The sequence below is a fragment of the Delphinapterus leucas genome, chromosome 1 (genome assembly GCF_059928025.1).
Source record: "Delphinapterus leucas isolate spDelLeu-1000000601 "Yukka" chromosome 1, BTC_Dleu_Yukka2, whole genome shotgun sequence".
Taxonomy (NCBI): Eukaryota; Metazoa; Chordata; class Mammalia; order Artiodactyla; family Monodontidae; genus Delphinapterus; species Delphinapterus leucas.
Window position 1 is genome coordinate 54,025,749 of NC_143129.1, and position 18,948 is coordinate 54,044,696.

Consider the following 18,948-nt stretch of genomic DNA (forward strand, 5'->3'; position numbering starts at 1 on the left):
GCCTGCTTTCTTCTGCTCCTGTCCAGTGCTTAGAGGAGAGGCGGACAGGTGCACAAACACGGAGACTATCCAGAAAAGGCCTGGGTTCCTCACAAACATTTGCACATCGTTTAAGATCCCTTACTCATATGTTTGGTCATATATTGAAAGCATGAAACCGTATAAACATTGGGGAGTGTGCTCACATTACACATACTGAGCATCTATCCAGCCTCTTCATTTTTCTGTAACAGACAGATTTGGGGGAGCACCTAGAAAGCCCCTCACCTGCCCCTAAATCTCTCTCCACTGGACAGTAGATGAACCTGAAAAACTAGCTTTTGAGATTAATTTTGGGATGTCAGGGTATCATTTATTAATATCAAGATATGTTGTTGAATATTACATATTCAACATATCTGCATATGTACTGGGTATGAATTAGCTCATCAACTTTATTCTCTAATCTTCATCTGCTGTGTGTCTAACACACAATAGGGCCTCCCCGCTCCCTAATTGTGACGCCCGAGCGGCGCGGGCCTCAGCGGCTGAGGAGAGGGGGAAGAGGTCGCGGCGGCGGGAAGATGCTGCACTTTGGCGTAAATTGCAATCGATTAGGGATCATTTCTCAGACTCAAGTTAGAAGTGAGAGTTCAGATAAGTGAGGCCGCCATTGCTGCTTTGAACACCTCAGAAGGGGAGAATGGATTTATCAGGAGTGGAAAAGAAGAGCTTGCTAAGAGTCAAAGAAAATAATACAAAGTCCAGCACTGGGGTCCTTCTACCAAACGCAAAGACCGCTCTGATGAGAAGTCCAAGGGTCGCTCTAAAGATAAGGGGGCCGCCAAGGAGTCCAGCGAGAAGGATCGTGGCAGGGATGAAACCCCAAGGAGGCGCAGCACTTCCAGTGGTAGCAGCAATACCAGGTCTCGGTCCAGCTCGACCTGCAGCTCGGGCTCCAGCTCATCTTCAGCATCGAGCCGCTCAGGAAGTTCCAGCACATCCCGCAGCTCCAGCTCCGGCAGCTCCCCTGGCTCTCCGAGTCCTTCTCGGCGCAGGCAGGACAACGGGCGGCGTTCCCGCTCCAAATCCAAACCACCCAGAAGAGATGAAAAGGAAAGGAAAAGGCGGAGCCCTTCCCCTAAACCCACCACAGTGCACATTGGAAGGCTCACCAGGAATGTGACCAAGGATCATATCCTGGAGATATTCTCCACCTATGGGAAAATTTAAATGATTGACATGCCTGTAGAAAGGATGCACCCCCGTGGAGTCTGAGAATCCAGATGAGGCCGAGAAGGCACTGAAGCACGTGGACGGAGGACACATCGATGGCCAGGAGATCACTGCCACCGCTGTGGTGGCTCCCTGGCCTCGGCCACACACCCCTGCCCCGCCCCCCAGCGATTCAGCCGTCCCTGGAGAATGCCGCCACCGCCTCCCATGTGGCGCAGGTCCCCTCCACGGATGAGGAGGAGGTCGCGTTCCCCTCGGCGCAGGTCCACGGTGCGCCGGCGCCACAGGAGCCGCTCCAGCTTCAACTCCTCCGTATAAGCAGGGCCACGGAAGCTCTGCCCTGTGACTTGTATCCCATCCAACTCACTTTTGTCACTTTTCTAGCCGAAGGAGGATCGGTAGGAAAGAAATCCCTCACTCAGGGGCAGGCTTTGGAGGTGAAGGCAGTAGTTGCTACGTTTCCCCTGGCGGCAGAGTTCCGGCTGCAGGGGCATTGTTGGTTTGGGGGTCACGCTTATAAAGATGCCCTCCAGTTTTCTGGCTAGAAAGCTTCCACATTTCTAGTTCCTGAGAGGCAGTTTAGTGGCAAAGCCAGCAGGGATGAGCAGGGGCCTCCAGGAGGTGGTACAGCCCCAGTCTGGGAGCATGTTTTCCCCTTCCACAGATGACCCGGGGCCGATCTGGTGGCCTGCTCGTGCCCTAACTGCTGGCCTGCAGGGTCCCACAGGAAAGGGTGTGCTTTTACGCAACTGCCGTTCCTGTTAGCCTGGCCCTGCGCCCCTGTTTGAGTCCTCTTCTGACCTCTAGGGCCAAATACCCGAAATGGTTCTTTTCACGTGTACTCATGTGCGTGCATACACACACACACACACACACACACATCTCCCTTTCCCTCTGAAACTGGTAAGTTGAGAGCCAGCTCTATCGGGTCATCACAGAACTTCCCCCCTCTCTCCCCCCCCCGCCCCCCCCTCCCGTTGTGTTGGTATTCATGGTGGTCGTGTAGGTTACCTTGCAATGTGTTCATTGCTTTTTTGGCTTTTATTGTACAGTCAGTACTATACATTTTCTCTGTTTTCAGTTTTGTAACTTTGTAGCATTTTAGATAATATTGTGTTTGTACTTTGTTGTGTAGAGAAAAGAATTGTGTTGAATAAACCTAGGATTAGAGTGCAAAAAATAAATAAATAAAACATACACAGGTAGAAAGAGTTCTAGGCACTAGGTGACTTTCAGTTGCATTTGCAGGACTGTATTCAAGGCAAGAGTCTACATGTAAAGGGGATGGTGAAGAACAAGGTACAGGGAATGTGAGACATGCCCTGGGAACACCAGTGGTTCTGGATTTATTGTAAGAGGTACATGGAACCAAAGTTTCTCTGGGAGGGAGGGACAGGAGTGCTTAGAGGAGAGGAAGGCCATTATTCAACATGAATGATGCTGACCTCACAGTCTTCTGCATAATCATCTGTCCTTACCGTGTAAGCAATGCTGTGGGGCAGAGAGGCAGCACTCATGTACTGACAGCGCCCCTAGTGGAGAGGAGCAGAGTTTGCACCCAGGTCACAGCACTGCCTGTGAACCCTCAGTCTCAGCCCTCAGCTTCTCCGTTTCCTATAACTCTTTAATATCAGAAAGTCCAATCTGTCCATGCCCTTGAGGATGAAGGTCATTTTCTTGACTGTGGGAGAGTGGGGATTTCAGTGTGAAAATGCTGTGGGAGAGAGAGCTTAAGATTGCTTTATGGAAGGGCTTACCTTCCTTATTCCATGTTAACTTCAACTTTCTTTTCTTTTTCTTGTGCAAGTGTGACATAGATTGGCCAGCAATTCACCATATTCATTTCCTTTTCCTCTGTATGCTGATAAACTACATTTTCCACCTACCTTGCAGGTGGATACAACTGGGTTCTGGCCAATGGAGTGTGAATGGAAGCGACATATATTACTTTCCGGTCACATCCATAAAATCCTGTCTCGCACACTCTTCCATGCTATTTTCCTTTCCTCTGGATTTATACAGAATATCACAGCTTACTTGAAAGCCATGTGTTGCTGAGGATGCAGGAGCTACAAGATGAAAAGGAAAGATTTCCTGGATTACACCTTTTAGGAGGCCTGTACATTGTTCAGGAACACTCATTTTAGACTACATGTGGTCAAGAAACAAACCGTTTTTGATTAAGCCATGGAAATTTTTCACATAGTTTGTTATAGCAGCTAGTTTACCTGAGCTAATGCAAAACTAATATGGAGCCTTTAGAGGAAAATTTGGAAAAATCTGTAAGCAAAAAATGAGAGAAAAAATAAGCACCTGCAATTCTAAACCTGATGATAACCACTGTTAATATTTTGCTGTAGAATCCTAGCTTTTAAGAAATCAGAGTGGTGAAATGGGGTAAAAGAATGACTGGAAGTAGAGAGACCAGGAATCTGGTCACCATTTCCCCCTAAATAGCAGAGCTTTGGTTTCTCTATGAAAAAAACCAAAGAGCTTTGTCACCTGTCTTGTCTAAGGATGGGCGTTGTGGGGTAGGGGGTTGGAGAGCAGAGAAGGGAAAAGAAGAGGGAGGGAGAGAGAGAAGGAGGGAGGGAAGTATGGGGTTGTTGCCTAGAAGGGAGTGATTGTGTAACCCCACAGTATTTCCTTTTTAACTAGTGATCAAAACACACAGAAAACTTCAAAAAGCTAAATGCTCAGGGAGAGGAGGTACAAAGGGAAGCCATGCACGTGACACTGTGATGAGTGAACCAGGGAGGAGAAATCTCCAGTATTCTCTTTCATTCTTGCCCGCGCTCTGGGGAGCTGTGGAGCTGCTGTGAGCGGAAGTGGCCCTCTGTGCAGCAAAGGCCGTTGCTCCGCTGAGTATTCACCATCAGCAAGGAGCCAGTGCACGTTTCTGGGTAGCCCAGTTCTGCCTAGATTGGACTGCAGGTGTCCAAAAAGGCTGTTTTCAGTTGCTCCTAATGATATCTCCAGCACCTCAGAGCTGTAGATCTCAGGGACAGAGTGCACACTCAGGGACAAGCAGACATCAGTCATCTCCTGACCACCACATTTCTCTCCACCTCTTGGCCATTTCCGGCAGCTGATTGCCAGTGGCCGGAGGAGGAGAGAGAACAGCAGCGCTGAGCCCACAGCAGTGTGAGGTTGCAAGTGGCATGCATGAGGACAAGGGGCCCCACTTCAGGTCCCGTCCGGGTTGCTCAGGCCCCACCTTGGCCAGGCACCAAGGCTGCATGGTGTTCATTAAAATAGGAACCTCCTGACCAAGACTTTGAAGATAGGAATCACCCATCCCAAACCAGACACGGCCCACCAGTCGTCAGAAGGAAGCCAAAGATGGTGAATGATTAGCAGAGCTGGCAGACAGCTCCAGAGCCTGTGGACACCGAGTGCCTCGAAAGAGTTTCCTGAGGAAAACTCAGCTTGACCACAGGAGCCCACGGACGTCCTTCATGGCCTGTGTGCTCCATGGCGAGACTCCCCCTCAGACCTGTCTCCCTGACCACCACCCCACGTGCTTGAGGGGCCCCAGGCACAGCCACTGCCACTTGTCTGGCATGAAATGCCAGGATGAGCCAGAATGCCTTCAGGAATTCAGTACATATGAATTTACTAAATGTTTGAGATAATCTTGCCCTCACAAAGCTTACGATATAGTTAAAGGTGTAGCAGACTCAGACACGCACAGGAAATACACAAATTACACACTAATGAGAGAATGTCACGCTGAATGAGGGGTCGAGTGCAGATTAGAATAGCTCCATGACAGGAGGTGTTCCTGGGGGAGGTTCAAGGTTGGCCAGAATCATCCCTGGATATGTCTTAGAAAACTGCCAGAAACTCAGGGAAGGTTCTAGTGTCAAGTACTTTCAAAAGCCTTTATACCAACTTGAAAGGAATCCGTCAGTTCTTATCGTTGCAGGGCCGACATGGCTAAGAACCCAGTGCTGTACTGGGTGTGTTGTAGAGTGGCAGGGCCAATTAAAGGCCTGCTCCCCCAGTCTCTAGCGCTAAGACAAGGCCCTGTGGAGGAAGGCATGGGACCTTGAGATCTGGAATGGGGAAACAGGGGAGGCTGAGGTTTGAACCCCCCAATTCCATAGGACCTCTCTTTCTGATGGAGGAAACCCGTCTTCCCACTTGAGAGAAAATGTCTTCCTCTGCATAAACACCTTTCAGTGACTGCATCCGGGATGGTCCCATCACCAGGGGATGCCAGTCTTTGTAGGCCCTACTCCCACCACTCTTAATACCTGCATCTTCCTAACAAGAGTAGATTCCAACACAGCCCAGAAAAGGGGTACAAGACGTGCCCTGAGGTGAGAGAGGGAATCGACCCACCAAAAGTGTAACAAGACCTCACCAACCGGCATTGGCAAGAGTATGGGGAACGTGGATGTGAATGAATTCTAAAGGTGTTTGACTATGTAGAATGAAACTGAAGAGTTGATTGAGCCTCATTTATCAATATGAGTTGACTCTCCTGATATTCTAGGTTTAATACGTGACTTGAGCATCTGGGAATGGTATAAATATCGATAGTTGGCTAGTTTGGCCAATTGAAACCTGGGCTCAATGGTGGCCTACAGTCAGCAAAGTTGACATACTGGAACTTCCCTGGCAAACTCTGGAGAAGGACTGCCAAGCAGAACATTCTTCAAGGATGAGAAGTTCCTAAAATCTGTGCTGTCCACTATGATAACTTCTAGCCACTTGTGGCTATTGAGAACTTGAAATGCGCTCAGTGCAAATAGGGAAGCGACTTTTTCATTGTAATAGACTGAAATTTAACTAGCCACATGTGGACAGTGGCCACTGTAGCAAATGGTGCAGTGCTGGTGTAAAGAGCCTGAAGGCTCAGGAAATGGCAAGGTGACTTCTTTTTGAGCTGAGTCCAGTCTCGCTGCATCCCATGGGTTTTGGTACGTAGAGCGCTTTCACCGTCATTCACTTCTGAATAATTTTTCCATGTATATTGTCATTATTACTTTATTTATTTTTTATTTAACCCAAAAGTTATCTGGAAAACATTTCTCTTTTTATTTCTGTCGGTTTTATTTTATGCATATAGAGGCCGCAGTGTTAACGCATTACAATTGATAATTGTTCTATCTTCTTTGTGACTTGAAGGTAACAGAAAGGACAAAATATATTTGTCCCTTTTAATGTTAGTGATTCTCATCTTTGGTGTTATTTTGTCTGATGTTAGTATTATAACATCTATTTTCTTTTATTATTTTTCTAGTCTTCTTTAATGCCTATGTTTTCAGCCTTTCTGTGCCCAGTTGTTTAAGCACATGTCTTATAATCAGCATATAGCTTGACTTTGTATTTTAACCTCTTCTGAAAAGCTATTACTTTGACAGAAGAATTTAAGATACTTACATTTACCGTGATCATTGATATATTTGGACTTATTTGTAGAATTTTATTTTATGCTTGCATCGTTTCTTATTTTAGTCCTGACCCCAGTTCCACTTTTAAAAATATTTCCATAGGACTGAGTAACTTACATTGACTAGAATTACAATTTCTTCGAAAACAAATATATGTCTGTTAGTATCAAAGGCGATGGGCACTTGAGACTGGCGATACTTTACTGTGCTTCTGTGTTCGTCCACTTTCCTCACCCTCTGGCTCCAGCTTTGTAAACTTTACAGACCATCCCGTTGAATCCTGAAACCTTGACATGCCATGTAGGCATGTCGCAAAGGCAAAGTCGTCCTTGGATTCTCACGGCACCAACTGTTTATGCGACAACCTCTGTTCTTTCATTCCTCAAATAAATCAGTTTTATATGTGAAATTTCACAAAAGCCAAGGCCTTACCCCACTCTTCAGAGCGGCACCATCTAAAGGAGCACTTATTGGTTCGTATCTTTTCTGCCTGCTAAAAACTACACTTTGAGACATCCTAAGAAACAATAGGATGTGGTGGTTAGTAGTCCAGACCCTGGGCTTATTCTGCCATGGCTGGAATCTCAGCCTTGTCACCTTTCCTGTCGTCCGATAGCTGTAAGATCTCAGTCCAGTAACTTAACTTCTCTAGGCCATGCTTTCCTCATAAGAAGTACAAGGCCAATTATAATACCACTCGGAGGATTGCTGGGAGGATTGGAAGAGGTAATCCATGTGAAAACACTCAGCACAATCCTCGCCACACTGTAAGAACTCGGAAGATGATAACTGATATTCCTTTTCTTCTTTATTCTTTGGCTGCGCCATGCGGCATGGGGGACCTTAGTTCCCCAACCAGGGATCAAAGCTGTGCCCCCTTGCTAGGGAAGCGTGGAGTCTTAACCACCGGACTGCCAGGGACATCCCAACAACTGATATTCTTAACAATGATCTTCCTCCATACCCAGGACTCAACATAAGACCATTTTCACACAAATCGGCATTTTCTTAATCCCTCCCAGAAGGAGAGCTGTGGAACTTCTTGAAGACTCATGACATCTCTATGAAGAGACACAATCTACTTCTCCTGCTATTCTTAGCATCCCAAAGCTGACTGAAGATCTATATCCGTGAACAGAGGGTCCAGGGTGTAAACAGGTGCTCAGTGCACTGGCCTCGTACTGATAACCTCTGCCATCTTGGTACGTTTTGTCTGCAGTTGCTGTATTAAGGAGACCTGGACTGAACGAAGTATTCAGTCCTGGATCTTTTCATGTCCCAAATTAACTTTAATGAGCAAACAGGGAAAGATCAAGAGGGCTGCGACTGGGACTTAGGGGAAACTTTGAAGCAGAAGCCAGGAAGGGTAGATGCCCTCTGGAATTGGGCCAGCGTTTGCTTTTGATGACAGCGAACCTTCAGATCTTGTTCATCTAGCTGAAAACAAGGGGCTCTGGGACCAGAATACTTGAGATTTCACCTTTTACAATGCCTCTGTGTTCCCCATTCAACAAACATGTGTTGAATACCTACTATGAGCAAGAAACTTGCTCTAATGCTTTGCTTATATGCTTTGGTAATACCCAGGTGAATAAGACACTGTCACAGCCCACAAGGCTTTTTACTTCTAGTAGAGGAACTAAGGTGTACACAAAAGGCCACGTTGCGGGCGGGTGGGGGGCGGACTGTGATATGTCGGATAAAAGGTACAAAGTTCCATCTGATGGAAGAAGAAGCCGTTGCTTCCACCTTGGGAGGAACCAAGACTGCTGTATGCAGGTAATTAGATGGGAGCTGCCCCTTTAAGAAGAGTGGGATCTGGACCAGTAGATGAGCAGTGGTCTTTCAGGTGGAGCACACAGGGTGAGCGCCAGCAGGGCAGTCCGGGAAGGTTCTGGGAACAGCAAATTGTACCTCCCCTGTTTCTTCTAGCTGTGTTTTCATGGGACAATGTCTTCAGCAACCTGAGCCTCGGTTTCCCCATGGGGCTACTTCTGTGTACTCCTCACAATAATTGTAAAGATTAAATGGCTTAAAATAGGCAAGTGTGTAGATCGTTGTACGTGCCTGAATAATGGAAGTTAGTGTCCCTCATGCCTGTTTCTGTTTCTCCCCTTCACGGCGGTCCCTACGCTGGTGAGAAGCAGATTCCCAGGAACTTCTACTGGGACATGGAATTTGGGGGCAGAAAAGGGAGGGATCGGCAGGTCAATACTGAGGGTTAACTGAGGAGGTTTAGGATTGCCACAGGCAGTCCCCAGCTGAGGTAGCTCCTCCCTGTCATCAAAGGGCCCTCGGGTCCAGGACTGAACTGTCCCCATCCTGTTACAAACTGCAGGATGGCATGAGCATCTTTCCAAGTGTCTTCTCACATCCGCATCACCAAAGAGCTCTTCTTTCAAAGGCATTTCCTTCACTGCTTTCCTGGTCTTCTGTTTGCAGACATTTCCAGAGAGGAGCTTAAGAGTTCACCAGCCGCTCCGTCCCTAGCAGAGTGGGTCTTCTGGACTCGCCTCAAGTGTCGTACACCTCGTTTGGAGGTATATCTTGTCATTTTGAATTTTTGGTATTCAATTCAACAAATGCTTGAAATAAGATCTTCACTGTACCTCACTCTTTTCTCTCTAAGTTTCGGCAGAGGCTTCAATGGTTAGTAACACAACCGTTGATGGGAAATCCTGCTGTCATTCCAAGGGGAGATGCTGGAGCCCCTATGCAAGACTTTCTAAGGGAGGCTTGGAGTCCCGCTGCTGGCTGTTGTCCATCACGCAGCCCATGTAAGAAGCCGAGGTTGACAAGAGATTGGAAAGTGGCGCTTTCTTTACAGAGAATGTCAGTGACAAATCATAAACTGCTTCCAGTTTGCTCCCCGACATGCTGAGCTCATTCAGCCAAGTAGAGGCTGTGCTATAACCACACTGTGTTAGGAGTCACGGAGTCACAAAGGTGAATAGGCCCAATACCTGCAACCTAGGAGCTGCTAAGGAGCAGTAACACCTTTAATAACACTCACACCCTGAGAAGCCTGACAGTACCATTCCAAAGCAGTACACGGATGGGAAAGACATTCCATCTTAGGACCTGGAGTCTTTGTAGCAGGGGATCTGGGTCAGGGCAAATGGCAAGGGTGGGGCAAAGGCATGTAAAACAGACAGAACTGCTTGAGACAATCCAGGTGTACAACAAAGCACAGGAATGCTTGCCGATCAAGACCATACGGGCTGTAACTGTGACAATGGGAATGAAAAATGTGGTATGTTTGTTTTAAAGATAAACAGCAAAAAACAAATCCTACAGTCCTTTACAGTTTGCAGAACTTTGGGAGATAACTTACTAAGTTTGACAATCACTGCAACCCATGGGATCAGCAGGGAATGTACTTGTTCGACAAATGAAATAACTGCAGGTCAGTGTTATTATCTTACCCAGTAGTACAGAGCTAGCCAACGATATAACTAGGATCTGACCCTAGGCTTCCTGGTTCCAGGTTTTGTTTGTCAGTTGTTTCATGGCATTTAATCCTCTCCCTCCACACAGGTTATGAGCAGTTCAGTTCTGGCAACTATTGCAAATTTTACTTTTGGAATTCTAGGGGTGTGCTGTGAAGATTGTATCAATCGATTCACCCATTCAACAGACAATTACATTTTAATGGGAGGAAATAGATCATAAAAGATAAGCAAGCAATGTATGTATATATGAGATGCTAGTAAAGTCTAGAGAGAAAAATAGAGCAGAGAAACGGAATAGGATTCACCAGGCCTGCAAGGGGATGCTATTTTAAATAGGGTCATACGTGAAAACCTGTGTGATAATGGTGACATTTGAGCAGAGACCTGAAAGAAGTGACATGAGCTAGTGAGTCATGCACTGTCTGGGGAAGGGACCAGTTAAGACGATGGCAGTTATCCAGATGGCAGGTGATGGTGGTGTGGACCAGGGTGAGAGAGGTGAAGACAGTGAGAAGTGGTCAGAGTTGGTATGGTTTTTGAAGGCAGCGTCAAGAGGACTAAGAGACTGACTAGATGTGTGATACTAGAGAAAGGAAAGCACCTCCCCAAACCCCAACGCCAAGATTTTCAGCCTGAGGCAAGAAAAGAGGAATTTGCATTCCATTGAGATGACAAAGGCGTCCGGAAGGAAAGGATTTGGGGGAGAGTTAAGGAGTGTATTGGGGGACACTTTAAGTTTGAGATGCCTGTTGCACGTTCAAGTGTTGATGGTAATTGGTTATAAGTGTCTGCAGTTCAGGAAGGGGTCAGGACTAGTATACAGAAATGGGAGTTAGCGTAGAGTTCTACTGATTTTCAGTGGAGTGATTGTCAGGAAGTGTGAAGGATCTGAGTTTGACCCTATTTAAGGTCAGCTTACCCCAGCCTCACGGATGCTGGCAGAAAACATGTGTTCCTGGGGTCACAGACAAAAGACATTATTACTCTCAGCAACAGCAGTAACCAGAGTACCCGCCCTTCCCTGCCCTGTTCCCTGAGTCTCAGTTGCCTAAGGCAATGTGGAGAGGGCCAGAGGTGCCTGCATACACACAGTGGGTTGCATGACAGGAAAGGAACCCCAGGCTGAGGGAGCCTGAAGCTTTTGTAACAGGCAATAGGCACGCCTATCCTTTGTTCTGAGACGGACACTATCTGTATGTTCCAAAGCTGTTTGCTACACAAAGGTCTTTGGAAAGACAGTCCAGAATAAAGCCAGTCGGCATCTCTGCTCATGAGCTGTTCAGGAGTGCAGGACAATTGTCTCCCCACATGGTGTCACCCCTGAAGCAGCACTGTGGAATTCTTAAGGGGCACTGTTGGCTTTTGCAATGCCTGGGGGTGCTACTGGCACTTCATAGGCAGGAGCCAGGGCTATTCGATATCCTGCAATGTGCGAGACAAGTATCACACAAAGAGAACGATCTCATGTCCCACACAACTTTGAATGTTTTGTCAAGCATTCACTGAAATGAAAAAAATTATAATTCTTTGAATTATTTGAACCTCAACTCTCTTTCCACTTTACAAAATATTCTTTATAGGGCTTCCCTGGTGGCTCAGTGGTTGAGAGTCCACCTGACGATGCAGGGGACACGGGTTTGTGCCCCGGTCCGGGAAGATCCCACATGCCGCGGAGCGGCTGGGCCCGTGAGCCATGGCCGCTGAGCCTGCGCATCCAGAGCCTGTGCTCCGCAACGGGAGAGGCCGCAACAGTGAGAGGCCCGCAACCGCCAAAAAAAAAAAAAAAAAAAAATTCTTTTTAGTATGGCAATATACGCTTAATATTTAATCATTTAAATCAAAGGAACATTGTACTTTGCTTTGTTCAGAATATTATCGAAAGTTACCATTTGGGGGACAAAATACATTGTTAGCAGCAAGACCCATTATTTGAGTAGTCACACCTCATATGAGATTACAGTTGCAGCTGAAACAATTATAGTAATTGTAGGGGAGTGTGTGTATTTATATTCAGCCTTTATTTCTTAAGGTCAAATAGGAAGAAATAGACAATTTTGGTGGGGTATTATCTAACTTCTCTTTAGTAAAACTTACTCAACATGAGAAGGTATGATAGAGTCCGATGCTTGCATCAAATCCTGTTGAAACGTCAACGAGGAAGAGGATTGGAAAGTGATCATTGGATTTAGCAGTGTAGAAATCATCAGTGACCGTGCAAAGAACAATTTCAGCAGAGAAGTGGGGAAAAGGGTCTGTTTGAAGATGGTTCAAAAGAGCATGAGGGGACAGGAATTGAGACGCGAGTGTAAAAAACTTCTCTGAGGAGGTTTCCTGTAAACGGGAGCAGAGCAAGAGGATCATATGCAAAGCACTTATCCCAGTGCCTAGCACACAGAAAGGGCTCAGAAAATGTTGGCCAAAGAAGGGCTTGATGACCCATGGGAGGTCTACCGAGTAAGGGCTAATGGAAAGAAATGCAGACATAGGGGCTGGTCAGGAAGACCTTCCTGGAGGCTTGTGAGTCTTAAAAGGAATGATGGGCTTAGAAGGGGAGGATGGAGATGAGAGGGTGTTTCAGGCGTAAGGCAAGGCACCAAGATGGGGAGGAGCTGGGGGCAGCTGCCTGCCAAGTCGGGGAGCTTTGGGCGGAGCAGCCAGGGTTGACTAGGGAGCCCTGGAGACAGCGGACAGAAGACCTTGAATGCCAGACTGTGGCATTTATTTTGGGTCTGATGCACCAGTAGGGAGCCAGAGATCCCGAACAGTCAGGGGCATAGTGGGAATCTAGCACTGATTGTATTTCTCAGACTGTGAGCTATGCTTCTATTCCAAGTGTTGAAGTTGGGCAGGTTACAACTCATGCTGCCTGCCGACAATCTAATGAAAAGCACATATTTTTATGCTAATCCAACCTTCAGTTTCCTTCCTGAGTTAGGGCCATCCTGGGAATACAATTCTTGGGATAAAGATTAATGGGGAATAGAAACTCACCAGGGATCTAAGGAGGGGTGGGAAGAAGGGGTCCTCCTGAATGAGTGCATTTGATGCTGGCTTTAAAGCAGCCTGTGTCTGCAGAAAGCCAGGCACTACTGTCAGCTGCCTGTTAGCAGCAGGCTCTGGTTTCTCAGGCAGGGGCCTAATATATGCTTTAACAATGCCTCTTCATTCCAATGAATCAGGGCGAGAAAACTGCTAGCCGGCTGGCTATTTTAGAGGTAGGATTATTCATCTTATCATGTACGGTATTGAGATTCTGACCAGGCATGGTTGGCACAGTCAAGTTACCCAGGGAATGAGTGGTGACGGTCAGTCCAAGAGGCAATGTGGTCCTGGGGCAAGCACCAGGCTTTGGTCCCAGCTGAACCTGGGTTTGAATCCCAGTCTTTCACCTCCTGCCTATGTGACCTCTGACAAGTCCTTAAACCTCAATTACTTTATCTGTCAAATAGGGTGACGCTTATTGTAAGGATCTGCTACCCACAGAGTGTGTTGCATAAGAAGGGTTATGCCATTAGTTTATGTTTAAATGCCAGCCAGTTGTGAGGAGTCAATAAACGATGGGGTAAATGGAGAGAAGCGCCAGTACTTTTTGGCCAGAACGTGACAGTTCCACCTAGTTAGACCCCACTTAGCCCCAGATTATAGTCCCCTCTTTGGTAATCCTACTTTGTTTACATGGTCCAAGTTACAAGGAAAGCTCTCACAGGAGATTGCAGTCATTGCTGAATTCTTTAGATTGCTAGATTATTAGGTAATGACTCAATATCCTTTTTGATCCTGGGGCTTTTCACATAGAGAGATCAGGCAGGTGCATAGCCAGAGGGAAGGAGCAGGCAAAGAAAGTGCTTGTAAACCAGTGACGTTGGGCTCCATCAGCAGCTTGGAGAGATGTGGAACTCTATAGAGCTATAGCTTTCTCTTAGGTCAGCAAGTGCTGGCTGGCATGATGGAGACACAGATGTGTTTCCATGGGTGTTAGGGCCTTGCTTGCCCCACTTCACCACCGAAAAGTTGCAATGCCAGCTACATACAGGAATCCAGAGAAATTCAGCATGACCTGTGAGGGAGGTGGTCCGACCTCTACCTGGAAGGGGGTTTGAATCATTCTTGAAGTGGGACTCTGAAAGCTGTCGTGGGAATGCGGGGCCAGGGCTGCCCTGGGCCTGAATGGAGAATGATGGAGAGACAGCCACCGGTGGGGCTGTGGTCTGAGGGGCCTTTGCTAGTCTGCTTCCCTAATTCACCCCTCCTCTTTCCCTGATCTCCCCACCAGACAAGATATCTGAATTCTGCCATTGTATGGAGACTCAGATTGGGGGTCTGGTGTCCTCCTGCCTGAGCTTAAACCTTAACTCTAACACTTATTACCTGCATCAACTTGGGTTAATTAGCCTTTCTAAGCATCAGTTTCCTCTTTCTCAAAATGAGGATAAAATTAGCATTATTGTAGCATAAATTAGGATTTTTTGGTGAAGATTAAATGAGAAAAACCTATGAAGCTAATTCAGTGTCTGTCACAGAATAATTGTCAATAATTGTTAGCAAGGATATGTGAGAAGGTTACACTGTTTAATGACAATACTTTTAGGAAATGCTTTCACAGCATTACCACCTTCAGTTTTCCCATCTAAGAATCATCACTCTTTTTAATTAGGTGATTGAGGTTCAGAGCAGCCATTTGACGTTCCAAATTTACGTCCTAAGAAAAATTAGGAATTCGACTGAGTGGTGAAAATTCAGAGGCCAATTTTATTTCCTGACAATATGCTGCTGGCATGAATGCTTAGAGAGAAGGGGACAGGGCAATATTAGCCGGGAGAGGGAGGGAACACAGAAAGGAAAAATGAAAGAGTGCTCAGATCCACACTTTTACACATGGAGTTAGGTGTTAAAGAGTGGAATCTCTAAGACTACTATCCATACTTATACTTGACTCACTTCTGGAAGATTATAGATCGGAAACCTCAAGTATCCAGAATACAGAGAAGGTCCAAGAGAAAAGAGCCCCCTTAAACACTTTAGCTGGAATCAACGTTCTAAAGTTCAAGCAGTGGCAATCCCGCAGAGAGGCACCTGGAAACCTCACTCAGCGCCAATTCGCTCTTCTTTTATATGCAATGTTAATAAGTGTATCTTCCTGATTCATTTATTAGGTCATAAGTTAGAAATAGTATGTTAATTGAAGAGAAAATTGACATATTGACAGCAGAGAAGAACTAGCTGGTAGCCTAAGAGAAAAAACTCTGACAAGCAAAACAAAACTTAAACGATCTTACCAGTTTGGGGTTAAGTGTAGATAATCACAGCGCTCCCTCTGTATCCCACCCCCTACCTCATGGTGTTCCTTCCTATATGATAGCACAACAAGATAACTAACTGAGCCATAAAAAATAAAAACTTCAGTTGTTTTCACCATCCCTTATTAAAGGTAGCAGAGAAGTTTCAACATATTTTAGCAATATTCATGTCTAAAATTATTTTAAAAACTGAAACTAAACGCCGAATTTAATTCCAGCTTCCTAGACAACTTGATGGCAAATAAACAGGTTTTATTGTCACTAAAAAGTAATTCATTTGCATAAATGAATTAGAAAATGAGCTTTTCTTGAACAGCTAGTCCAAGGACTTCCATTGTTTGGCAACATAGCAGAAGGGTTTAATCCCCACATCCCACTTCCCGGCCGGGAAGATCCCACATGCCGCGGAGCAACTAAGCTCGTGCGCCACAACTACTGAGCCTCCATTCTAGAGCCCGCGAGTCATAGCTACTGACCCTGCGTGCCACAACTACTGAGCCCACGTGCCTATAGCCCGTGCCCCACAACAAGAGAAGCTACCGCAGTGAGAAGCCCGCGCACCGCAATGAAGAGTAGCCCCCGCTCGCCACGATTAGACAAAATGCAAAGGCAACAACGAAGACCCAATGCAGCCAAAAATTAATTAATTAATTAATTAAAAAAAAAAAAAAAAAGAAACTAAGCATGGTGTTAGAGGGTGGGGATAAAAGAGAAATAAAAAGATGGATGAAATCTAGTCCCTGCCCTGGAGAAGGCTGGGAGAGCAAATAACATCTGTGCATTGTGACCTTGATGGGGCAAGAAGCCTCTGACCCCAGAGTGAGTAACTGCCTGGGGGTTGAGGTCAGGAATGCAGGAGGCTGCAGGGGGCAGGTGACTTTGACCTGATTTGGAATGTGTCAGGGTATGGGCTCTGTTTTGAATCCCAACTCTGCTGCTTGCAAGTTGCATGCCTTTGAACAAGTCACTTAATTCTCGAAACTTCCATATCTTATACTGTAAAATGATATTTTTTCTTTTTTTGCCTTAAAACCACTTGCCTTTCTTTTTTCCTGTAGAACACCCCCTCCTTTTCTTTTCACTAGCTCCCCTCCCTCTCCGAGGAAGGTGGGCCTGCGTGCCCACCACAGGCAAGGAGTAAAACAACAGTAAAACAGGCTGAGCCCGCAGTGATTCCCTCGCTGGTGGTGGGTTTAGGGGTGGGCGTGAAATGCAAGCCCAGGCAGGGAGATGCGAGGGGAAGCCTGCTCTGGTTCTTCTGGTAAAGTGCTCCCCCATCATAAAGGAATACTTTATGTATATGATAGAGCTGTCTTTTCTGCCTCTGGACATTCTATGAGGATATGGCATCTTTAAGTGTGACAGCATCTTGAAACGATTATGGTCGCTAATCTGAGGACAAGGCCAATGAGAATGGCAGAGAGAAAAACTAGAAATGAACTGGACCCTTGATGATTTCATTCAGTCACTGTATTAACCAGCTCTGGAGCTACACTACCTCTGGAGTTCTTGTTAAGTGAGAGAATAAATTCCTTAATGCTTAGGCCAGCATCGTCAGGGTTTTCTATTATTTACAGGCAAAAACATATTACATGACTTATTACCTTACAGATTTGAGGGAGATAAATGAGGAAATTCCTATAAAGTGTTTAGCACTGTAAAATGTTAACAATTATCATTAACAGAACACTTTATTATGAAATTATATAGTGCTTTCTTCTTTGTCAATATGTGTCATATTTCTCCAAATATATATGACAACATTTTGGCCAGAATCAAAGGTTCTGCATTTTTGGTGTTTAACTCAGTTGCCAAACACAACCCATGGTAGAGGTTTAATGTCAGTTTCATAATTTATCTATCTGCCCATCTGTCTGTGTGTCATCTATCTATCTATCTATCTATCTAGTCTTCTAAATGTAACCCAATGGACAATATAATCCAGATGCCCTTGTTAGTTGGATGGAGATCCTGTCCTCAGGATGTTTTATTTTGACAGTCAGCAGTAAATTCCACAAGAATCCAAGTAGTCTGAAAAAGGGGAACATGGCAGACCTTTCTAAAACTGGAAGGTTCCAGAATCACAGACTATCAGGGCTGGAAAGGACCTGGGAATCACCTTGTCCATCTTCTTCATTTTACAGCTGAGACCCAGAGACTTCCTTATGATTATACAGCTAGAGGCCAGGTCGGAACTGGAACCCAGCCTCCAGACTCTGACCCAATCCCCTTCCATAACATGTCATTACTTTCTCAACTTTCTCCAGGGTCAGCTTCTCTTACAAGCTGAATAAGGGGGACGCCCTCTCTTCGGAGGCTGTTTGGGCTGCCAGTAATCCGTGGGATCCGTGGGAATCTGTGCAACCACTTCCTACCAAGGTCGTTCTGCAGAGCTGTTGCCAGGGACCAGGTGTCCTGGCGTGAGATCTGAGACACGGCATCCTTTGCTGTCTGCAAACATCAGCCCCTCATCCCCAAGGGGTCACTGAGGGCCAGAAGTTGGGAAGAGGCCTCTCCCTGTCCATGCACTGGTCAGATCCTAGCATGGAGGGCTGGTAACAAGGGCAGTGCAAAGAACACAGCACCTATAGGCTGGGCAGCCATCCATCCTGGGGTGAGATTTAGGAGCCCTTGAAAGACCTTTCTTCCAGTCTGTCCCAGTCTGGCTCTGCACATGGCCTACCCTCCCCCTCACCACCACCCCCACCGACACAAAATGCACATTCACAGCTTTGTTCATGCCCTTTTCCACAGGTGAGTGCTCCTACCTACTCTCAGTTGCCCCCAGCCCCAACTTGTTGGCCAGTTCAATTTCAGTGCAAATGGCTACTTCTCCCTCAGAATTAACCAAACCCTTCTCGATGTTCCCACCATACTTGATTTACCTCATCGTCATAAAGTTTAATTCAAGATGGCTTTAGTTGAATCTTTGCTACTAGATCAGCGCTTCTCAAACTTTATATGCATACAAATCACCTGGAGATCTTAGTGAAATACAGATTCAGAATCAGTAGGTCTGGCGTAGGGCCTAGGAATCTACATTTCTAACGAGCTCCGCGGTGATGCTGACACTGGTGGCCTATGGACCACACTTGCAGTGGCAAGGTTCTGCCTCCGAGTTCCCTGAAGGAAGGTGCCATGTCTTATTCATCTTTTTAATACCGGCTTTTAGTGTAGTGTCTGGCTGATTATAGCTGGTTAATACACATTTGTTGAAGTGAAATGGGTTAAGGCACTGGTGTTTCTGGGGTGTTTCCCTTAATGTAAGTGTGTGATCTGGGCAGTATTAGAGTATTGTTGTAGCTGAGATGGTGGCAAGTAGGGTGGGGCAGGGCTTGGGGCTCGCAGCAAGGCAGGATAAATCCTGAGTAGGACCAAGACCTCAGCTTTACAGATGCAGAAACTCATGTTTATCAGTCTGTTTAGGTTCCGAAGGACTGACCGATGCTTATAAACCAGAAGCCCCGTGTATTCATTAACATTAAAGGGTATGTCTCTGCAGTGACTGAATTACTTGTGCCTGCTTATGAGATGCTCCCCGCCCCCACCCATCCACGCTCCGCCCCCCACCCTGCCCCTCAC

General features: G+C 46.3%; 1 pseudogene; it reads left to right on the top strand.

The window, feature by feature from the left end:
- The first annotated feature begins 542 nt into the window (after window positions 1–542).
- On the top strand, window positions 543–1,533 carry LOC111165666 (RNA-binding protein with serine-rich domain 1 pseudogene; annotated as a pseudogene).
- The last annotated feature ends 17,415 nt before the right edge of the window (window positions 1,534–18,948 follow it).